Raw genomic sequence first — 10,353 nt, 5'->3', positions numbered from 1 at the left:
AACTGGAGTCATCTGAATACGTTGGCTGGTTGAATATACCAACTACCTCCACACACCCACCCCCAAACAACCACTGCTTCAGCCAGGCCAGTCTATTTGGTTCCCCGATGTCTTCATGCCTTTTTTCTCTTGGAGATCTTTCTGAATGTTGTTTCGCAGGTATGTTAATTTTCTGTTGATGCACAACAAATCACTACAGATATAGCAATTAAGATATGATTTCTGTGGATCAAAAGTGCCTGAGTTCTCTACTCAGGTTCTCACAGTCTGAAATCAAGGGGTCAGTTGGCTACATTTTCATGGGAAGCTCAGGGAGTTTCTTCAAGCTCATTCAAGTTATTAGAAGAGTTCAGTTTCTGGATGTCTGTCCCGGGGGGGGGGGGGGTATTCAGGTCTAAGAGACCACTCTCCTGTCCTTGTCACAGGGACAACTCCATCTGCAAAGGCAGTGATGGAGAATTTCTCACCTCAAATCCCTCTCAGGCCTCGGATCTCCCTGGCTTTCTCTCTTTCTCCAGGGAGAACCTTATTTCTTTTAAGGGCTCATGAGTTTACGTCAGGGTCTCTGAAGATATTCTTATCTTAGTCAACGGTGCCATAGAACATAACCAAATTATGTAACTGATTAGGGAACTGGGGTAATTCTACAGGGTTCAGGTCTTTGGAGACCACCTGAGAGTTCTGCACACCACGCTTGGATTCTCCACTCTCTCCAACTCCATGGCAATTTCACTACCTCAGGCCTTTAATTTGTTAGATCCTAGCTTAGGTGTCACTATTTAATAACAATAATAGTTTACCTTCATTGAGTTCTTTCTAAAAGCTGTGAACTATGCGTTACCCATGGTATTGTATTTACTTTTCATAGCAGTCATGTGGAATAGATAGTATTCTTATTCTTTGCACTTGGACTTTCCTGTGTCTAACTCCCTTCCAGATAATCTTTGTGTTCATTCTTTCACTCCTTTCTCCACTCAGATATCACTTCCTCAAAGAAGGCTTTCCTGATGACCCTATCAAAAAATGGCTCATAGTAAAATGCCAGCTAATAAACTAAAAAAAATTGATGGAACTAGAAAATCAGCATTTTGCAACCATTGTCATTGATCCAGGCAAGAATCATCAACGGATGCTTAGCTAAAGTTTGTTAGGAAAGGGATAATTACATAGGTTCAAAGTGTCTTTCCACAAAATGCTTATTAATTATGAAGGAAAAATAGGAGTGGCTTTATAATGGAGAAAGCTGGCAAACATCACCTTAACTAAAGGATCAGAGTTAATGTCACCAGTAATGTCACGTGCCTCCTAGTACGACGCACTGAAGACACATTACTTCCATGGCTTTTCTTTCTTACCAGATATGCCCAAATTGAAGGATCATGCTACAAAATAACTAGCCTGTACTCTTCAAAAACGTCAATACAAAACAAAAGCCGAGCAGCTATTCCCGATTAGAGACATGACAACTAAATGGAGCTCGTGATCCTGGACTGGATCCTGGACCAGAAAAAAAGTTTTTGTTTTTGTTTTTAAGTATAAAGGACATTATTGGTATAGCTGTTAAAATTTTAATAGGGTCTGTGAAATAGATAATAGTATTAATTTTCTGATTTTGCTATTTGCACTGTGGATGTGTAAAGGAACATGTATATTGTAGCCCTGGCTGGTTTGCTCAGTGGTAGACCATCAGCCCAGTGTGTGGATGTCCTGGGTTCAATCCCTTATCAGGGCACACAGGAGAAGTGCCCATCTGTTTCCCTACCTCTTCCCCTCCTCCACTCTCTTACCCTCCCGCAGCCATGGCTCAACTGGTTTGAGAGGGTCAGCCCTGGGTACTGAGGATGGCTCCATCAAGCCTTCGCCTCAGGCACTAAAAATAACTCAGTTGCAAGCATGGCCCCAAATGGGTAAAGCATCAGCCCCAGACGGGGGTTGCCCAGTTGATCCCAGTTGGGGCGCATGCAGGAATCTGTCTCTCTGTCTCCCTTCCTCACACTTGAAAAAGAAAAAAAAAAGAACATACACACTGAAGTATTTAGGAAGAAAGGAACATTCTATCAGCACCTTATTGTCAAATGTTTCTGAAAATTATAAAATAAATAGATGAAGCAAAGGTGGTAAAATGTGAACAATTATGGGACCTGAGTGAAAAGTCTGTTGGTGTTCCTTGCACTATTCTGGCAATTTGAAATTATTTCCAAATAAAACTTACCAATAAAAAAGAAAACATAATCAAAAAGTTTCCTGGCCTCCTCTTCATCCCTTACCCTGCTTTATTTTTTCACACAACCCTTATCATTATTAGTTATTACACGTACTTTACTTAACCTATACAGCCATCATTTGAGGTAGGCACTGCTGTTATTCTTTGCCACTACAATTCCCTCTGCTTGGGACGCTCTCTTTTCCCAGGTATCTGCATGTTACTACTTCACTTTTTCTGGTCTCTCCTCAGATGTCGCTGATGGTAGTAGCAATGTTAATTTCTATCCTTACTGGAGGGCAAATCCCATGAGAGGAGGCGCTTCATTTTGTTCCCTGCTGACCCGCATCTCCTTTGATGACACTCAGCATTTCGTAGGTCTGCAGTGAACATGTGTTGAAGGAAACCTATCCATTTTAGAGAAGATACTTAGAAAATATTGTAGGTTTTGGATCCAGACAAAATGCTCCTAGAACTACTCTTAACTACTATGTTCTATTGGCTCTGTTGCTCCAGGGTACCCCCTGGCCCTCTGTGTACTCCACTCCCCCCAACCCTCTTGAAGATGAACTAGATCTTGTAACTCACTGCTAGTGAGTAAAATAAGGTAAGAGTGGTGGGATGCCACTTCTATGACTAGGTTAGTTACAAGACTGTGAACTTCTATCTTGCTGGTAGACTCTTGCTGGCACTTTTTCTTGCCTTATTGCTTAACTGTCACCATGTTGTGAGATGCTCTATGGAGAGGACCATGTGGCAAGGAACCAAGGGAGGCTTCCAATCAATAGTCTGCAAGGCATTGAATCTTGCTGACAAACACATAAGTAGTCACTTGAAAGTGAATCTTCCCCATTTGAGCCTTCCAATGAGACAGCAACCCCAGCAGACACTGGGACTGGAGCCCGTGGGAGATCTGAAGCAGAGAACCCTGCTAAGCCATGCCCACGTTCTTGACCCACAGAAATTGAGATAATAAATATTTGAAGCCACTATGTTTTGGAATAATTTGTTACACAGCAATAGGTAACTAATGTCTTCTGTTACAGAAACAGTTTACATTATATTAATCTGTATCTTCCACCCTCTCATCGTCACCCACATTCTAAGGTCTTAATCGGCTTGAACTGTGATTTGCTTACCATTTTATCTCTGGTTCATAACACAGTGCCTGTTTTATAGTTGGAGCTTGAAAAGTGACTTAAAAATTATCAAGGAGTACCCCATTAGTTATAACTTGCACTTGGGTTTTATCAATCAACTTATGAATTTAGTTAGATCTAAGGATGCTGATAGTGTTCCTAAATTTGCAAACCTCAGAACTCAGAAGCAGAATTGAACTGTGAACACTTCATCCTAGCTCTGCCACCCTCCCCCATGAGGCCCCAGCTGGGCGGTCAGGTGGTTCCCTAGATGACATCTCTCTCAGCTTCTTCAACATCATAATTCTTGAAACTAGTGTTTGAAACATGAAACCACATGAGAGGACAAAGTGACCTGCTTACTCACCTGTTCTAATTAATATACTTTTAAACCTCACAGAGAAAACCATTTCTCCTCCTTCCTTTACACTAAACAAAGATTTAGCCATAAAATTTCGGCTTCGAGTAATCACATTCTGAATCAATGGTTTTTTGGGGTTTTTTTTAAGTTAAGAGGAGAAAAGATCCCTCTAACATGTTCATTCTAATTTTAAAAATGCTATTTTAAATGGTAGGGAGCCTTTTAATTCTCCACTCTGGGTTATAAAAAAATAATAGATAGGCAGAAATGTGTTATTAAAGCTATTTTTCTCGGCGTTCTGGTGATTTAATAAACTGCTGAAGCTAAGCCTTGAGACTTTATGATGCAGCAAGAAGAGGACTTGCCTGTTGATTAATAGATTCTGATCGTCCCCCACCCAACCCCCCTGCTCCCTGGGATGATTCTTGAAGGACAACGGGTGATTTCTGAAGACTGAAGATTAGGAGAAACATTCTGTAAAACTGTCTTGTCCAAGGAAGTTTATTCTCTGGGAATACCTACACAGTTTTCTGGGAGACTTGGGGTGCTGGTGAACTGGTTGAGGTGAGTTATCAGAAGATAACTCTTGAGGTGGCTACATCCATATTTGACGACCTCATGGCATTTTACCAACCTTGAAAACCATCAATGTCTGGGTTCTTGGAGGGGGGGATGTCTTCACTTTCAGGCTGCCTTAACAAAATATCGTACATTGGGTGGTTTAAACAACAAAAAGGTATTTCTCACAGTTCTAGAGGCTGGAAAGTCTAAGGTCAAGGTGCCAGCAAGGTAGGCTTCATTCCGAGTCTTCTTTTCTTGGCTTGTAAGTCACCAGCAGCTTGCTACTTGCTCTGTATGACCTCAGAGCTCTCTGGTGTTTCTTCTTATAAGGGCACTAATTCTATCATGAAGGCTCCACCCTCCTGACCTCATCTAATCTTAATTATTTTCCAACTTTTTATCTTCAGATACCATGACATTGGGGTTAGGGCTTCCATGTATAAATTTTGAGTGGGGAACAAATATTCAGTGCAGATCAGGTCATGTTTCAGTTATTAAGGTTTGGTTACATGATTTCAAACCCACTTCTACTGATCTGAAAACTCTGTTTTGCCTGACACATTTCTGTTTCGCCTACTGGCTCTCTGTTGGGCTCTGCAAATATGGTCACTGGAGGGAGACCCAAAGAAGGAGGAGGAAGAAGGGACTTGTTTATTTTTGTTGGGCTCTTATTCTGGTCAGCACCACCTGCCATTGTTTTCCAAGAGCAACAATTATATCCAGTTTTCCAGCAGTTGTAGAACCAGCCTCACCGTGCCTCTTTAGAATACCAACACCAGCATGCTGGCGCCTTCTCCTTAGAAGTCTGAGTTTGTACCTCATGAAACCCCTCCTCTGAGCCCAGACACACCAGCACCAACCTAACGGTCCCTGCTCCTCAGACACAGATGTCTAAGTCTCAGCTCCTTAACATTCCTCCACTGGGATTTTAAGTCTTAATAATTCTACCTTTTTCTCTTTGGATGGTAGCTTCTTACTGTAGTTACTACTTCTCTACCATTAGACTTCTTTGCCTTTTTGGTTTTCAATATACAATTAACAATTATTTGTTTAATTTTTTGTTGTTGTTGTTGTTAAGATAACTGAAGCAGTTCTATCTTTTGCTTGGACCCTGACTGACAGTTGTGGACTTGGCTCCATTCATGTGATAGATGCAATCCCCCAAAATGCAGACAGGCCACTTTTCAATTCTCTAGGCATGTTTCTCTCATTGCAAAGTGAATCAAATGCTACATGTGTTTCATGGATGAGACTGGCCTCACTAAGCCTATATTGTCCGTCCCCTTTTGGTAATGATGGAACTCTATGGTGGTGGCAAAGAAAGCCTTCCTTGTTAAAAAGTTTTCTTTCATTATAGATCAATAATTCTATGAGTAAAGAGAATATGATTGTTCAACAATGTAACTCAGTACCTCAACCAATACCTGCTGCAAGGGAGGCATTCAATAAATGTATTCTAAGTGATGACTGAACACACAGAAAAAGGTGTAATGAAGGATGGACGCATGGATGGACACATGGATGGATGGATGGATGGATGGATGGATGGATGGATGGAGAGATGGATGGGTGAATGGATGTTATTACCTGATCTCAAGTACATCTAATGGTAAGAAGAAGAAAGCCTTCTTGAAGAAATAGTATTACTTCCCTTCTGAATATGCCAATTAGGTTTGGATGCATATAAAAGAAAACTCAAATCACAATGGCTTTTAAACAGAGTTCGCTTTCCTCTTACATATGCCAAGTCTGAGGACGGCCAGGCGCTGCAGGGCCGGCCTGGAGCCTCCACAATCATCAGAGGCTCAGCTCCTCCCGTCATCTTGCTCTACCGACTTCATAATGTAGTTCCTGCCTCCGAAACAGCACAGAACACTTCTGCCTAAATCTCACCTGGCCAAAACTCAGCCACACATTCTGGGTAATTGTGTGCCAACCTAAAAATTGGAGTCCCATTACTAAGAGAGAAGGGGGCAATGCACATCGGGTGCCAAGAAATAGTAACACAGACATGAAGCTGCCCTCCTGAAGGAAGAACTGGAAGAGGAGGTGGAAGACTAAGAATTGTCTCTTTTCTGCAGATGACCCTCCTCCTTCCCCAGGGCTGCTTCCTTTCCAGTCCGCAGCCCCCGCCTCCCACTGCTTACGATGGTGGCTTAACACTAGAAAATGACTGAGAGGTTTCAGTCGTCTGAAAGCGTACTAGTCATTAACCATACAGTGTAAGCCCCAACACAATTCATTTACTCTGTGTTATTAGAAAGAGGGAAGTGGGAGGAAAAGTGAGTAAGAATATTGACTGAGTCACTTACCATGTGACCTGAAATCAGACACTTAATCACTCTTTATATCACAGAGTTATTATGAACATTACGCTGGATAATAAAAGTGATGTATACAGCACCATGCCTGTTCTATTGCAACGCTTAATGATTAGTAGCTGTTATTTTATTAACTATTTCTGAAACCCACAAAAAACATGCTATGCCTTGATGTTGTTGCTTAAATCATGCATAGACTATCATTAGTTTTAACTTGCAAATAAAGTACATTCTGAGGGAGGAGACTGGATAATTGCAACTTGAACATATCAGATTAGAAATACATACCGGGATCAAGGATGTTACACGAGCAGATCTCTCTTATCTGACACTCTGAACAGGTGTGGGTGTTCTGCCATGTTCTCTCGTATGTCCCTTTAATGAACTCATCACCTTTCACTTAGCTAGGATTTAATGTCTTAAGCCTAAAATGCATGGGAGCAGGCACTATATCTGTCTTGCCCACTGCTGAATCTCTCAGAACAAGTCTCAGTGAATATGAAACCAACAGTTAACAGTACTCGTGTTTAGGTGTTAGATCGTAGAGTCTAGAGATACAGGTATAGGCTTCAGCTGAACGTTTCAATGGTTTGGCTGTCACGTAGCTTACAGTCAAAGATTAAGACAGTGTGTTAGTCATATTCTGAAAGCCTGCCTGTAAAGTTTTAGAAGAAATGTTTAATGTATACTTTTGTTGAAATAATAGACAAATGTAATCAGTTCATCTCCAAACAACGATAGCTTAGACAATAACAAAGGTCAAACAATGTCTAGTTTCTGCTTTTTGCTTTAAAGATAACATCACTTAAAAAAAAAACCCTACAGAGAATATTTTTTTTAAAGGTAACCTCACTGATGCACTGTATTTTGCAGAATCTCAGTTCTTCAACCTAGCACCCCTTGATCTCCCCGTATAAGTGTAAATTGCTGCGGTGTGTTCCTTTGTTGAGCAGGAAGAGGACGGATCTGAGAGGTCTTCCCTTCCTGTCCTTTCGCTTTGGCCAAATCGAATAAACCTTCCTCTCTTGCCAAGCACCTGCGATTCAGTGTCTTGGCTCACTAGTGCACTGGGCGCATGGGCCTGAACTTGGGGTGATGGTTCAGTAATAAATATGCACTGAGTAAATGGGCTGGAGAGGTGTCTGGAAGAAGCACAGGGAAGAGCTGAGACTTTTCAGTCCCTAGTGAACCCAGATAAGCACTCAGGATCCCTGTTCTCACTACACCCCAGGTGTTTCTGGACTTCCCAGAGAGGCGAGTGGAGTCAAGGAGCGCAATGTGTTAGAAAGGCATCAGGCATTGGCTCCAGCCCTCCCTTAATTACATTACCTCCTAAAGGGATTTTTAAGGAAAAAAAAAAATTCCAAGACATCTCAGGAAAAGGGTTTGGGCTGTGGGCTCCAGCTGTGTCAGAATGCAGTAGAATTAATTGCAAGACATTTTTGATACCTCCATGTGCCAGACACCATATGAGATGGTGTTCTATATGCAAGTTTTTAAATAAATGCTTGTATTTATTAAAGTAATACATGGACATGGTGTAAAAGCCAAACCATGCTAAAAGGCTCATGAAGAAGCCAGTGGTCCCTGCACCACAACCCCTCACAAAACCATCCTGCTTCTCAGAGGCAGCCCCGCCCACTCCCTTGGCTCCCTCTCCTGGGATTTACCTCCAGGTTTCCAGATAATAATGGGGATTCCACTGCCTCTCAGTTCATCCATTTTAGATAATAGGTACTGACTTCCTATCACGATGAATGAAGATCTTAGCTCTATTCACACCCCTCTTCTTCACCTCCATCCTCCCACAATAGTTATAATGCAATTCAGGTTAAACTCATATTTGGGCTTCTCATTACTGTGACCATGTAAATACTGTTCACTGACACATTAATAACAATTGCTTCATTTAAAAAAAAAATTGAATTCATAGCTAAATCTTCCTACCCTCACCAACCACTCTAAAACAACTCTCAGTACAGCTCTGCAATTTTCCACATAGTCAAGTCTGTCAGAATAATCATCAGTTTCCTTTCCTCCAGCCCCTCCCAATCCGCACTGACACAGCTCCATGTGAGGTCTCCCCGTTCCCGCCCCATCTGGGCCGGCAGTGCAGGCTTGCCAGGCTCTGCTTCACGGTTCTGTTCCTGGGCTAAGAACTTCCTCTTCCGTCGTCCCCTCTGGAGTCCCTGCTGCCTCCCTCCCACTGAGGTTTCACTGGGTGCCACGTCCTGTCTCGGCTTCCTTGTCTTTGGAGAGCACATTCTTCCTTAGCTTCCCAACAAAGGTGCAGACTTTTTGAGACTTTGTATCTCTTAAAGCCTCTTCCTTCTACCTTCCCCAGTATAAGAGTTTGGATTTAGAATTCTAGGTTGAAAATCGTTTCCACTTCAAAGCGATGACAGCTTTGTCCCAGGATCTTCTAGGTTCCCATGTTGCTGTTGAGAAATCTGACGCCATTCTTGTTCTTGAACATTTGTATGCGAGTGGGTTTTCTGAAAAGCTTAGAATTTTGCCTTTATCCCTGACAATCTGAAATTTCAGAGCGATGTGTCTTGATGGGGATCTTTTTCATTCATTTTGCAGAGCCTTGGTCTGAACTGTTCGAGCTGGGAAAATTCCTTGTGTTTTTCTGTTAATACTTCCCACCCCCTCTTTTCACTGTTCTGCTTAGAACTCCTGTTAGCCAGATATTTGGCCTTCTAGACTAATCCTCTCATTTTCTTATCTTTTATCCCTGTCTTTTTAAAATTCTCCTTTCCATGAGAACTCTCTGATGTTAGCTTCCAACTCTTCTTACTGAAAATTTTTTTTAAAAAATCAGCTATCGCTGTTCCAATTTCAAAAGCGCTTTCTAGTTCTGATTTTTTAAAATAAGCATATAACATGTTGCCCTTATTTTTAAAGTATACTATCTTATCTTCCTGAGAATATTATGGTCTGTCTCTTTTCTTAGTTCCCTTTTGCCTTTGTTTGAGTCTGTTTCTTCTTCTTGGAGATTGTCCAATCTTATTAAGTGTGAGGTCCCCAAAACTTGATTGGAAGTTCTCTGTGGAAGGCCATAATGATAGAGTCATTTCCATTGGTACCACCAAGTGCAATTCAGTTTCTTCAGAGGACCCTCCTAACTCCTGCCTCTTGGTTAAAGCCTAGGTTGGGATTGGATGTTTGTGTGTTTCACTCAATCTCCATCTCCACAATCCTTACTCATGGTCTATAACTTTACTCCAGGGACAATGCCTCCTGGCTCCTATAGAGCTATTTGTGGCCCCTGGCTTTGTGGAGCTAGGAGGGGAGCCACCTCTTACACCAACCCTCAGTTTCATCTTTCTCTTCATGGTGTCCAGCACCCAGCACCTCCGGGCACCTCCGGTTTCTGAGACCTGAGGGACTCTGCATGGGAAAATGCTGTGTTTCCTGTTGCTGTGTCTCCTTCAGCCAGCATTGCAATGTGATCTTCCTCTGCTCTGCTAAGGCACTTATTTACCCCGTTTCTGCCTTTGTGTATCGTGGCTGGGATTTCTGCCTTCTCCTAGTTTCATTGAGAATAAATAGGTTCTCTTGTTCTCCTTGCTATTTGAAGGTAAATTTCCAGAGAAGAGAGACAGAAACATAATTATTCCACCATCTTAAAACCACAAGAATACATTAAGTAGACATTAAGTCTATATTAAGCCTACATTATCTTTTAATCCTCACAATGAACACTGCCATTAGTGGGACTGAGATTCAGCGAGGTTAAGTTCTTTGACCAAGTTCAAGTTGGGA

The sequence above is a fragment of the Saccopteryx leptura genome, chromosome 3 (genome assembly GCF_036850995.1).
Source record: "Saccopteryx leptura isolate mSacLep1 chromosome 3, mSacLep1_pri_phased_curated, whole genome shotgun sequence".
Taxonomy (NCBI): domain Eukaryota; kingdom Metazoa; phylum Chordata; class Mammalia; order Chiroptera; family Emballonuridae; genus Saccopteryx; species Saccopteryx leptura.
Note: the sequence above shows the minus strand (reverse complement) of the source record.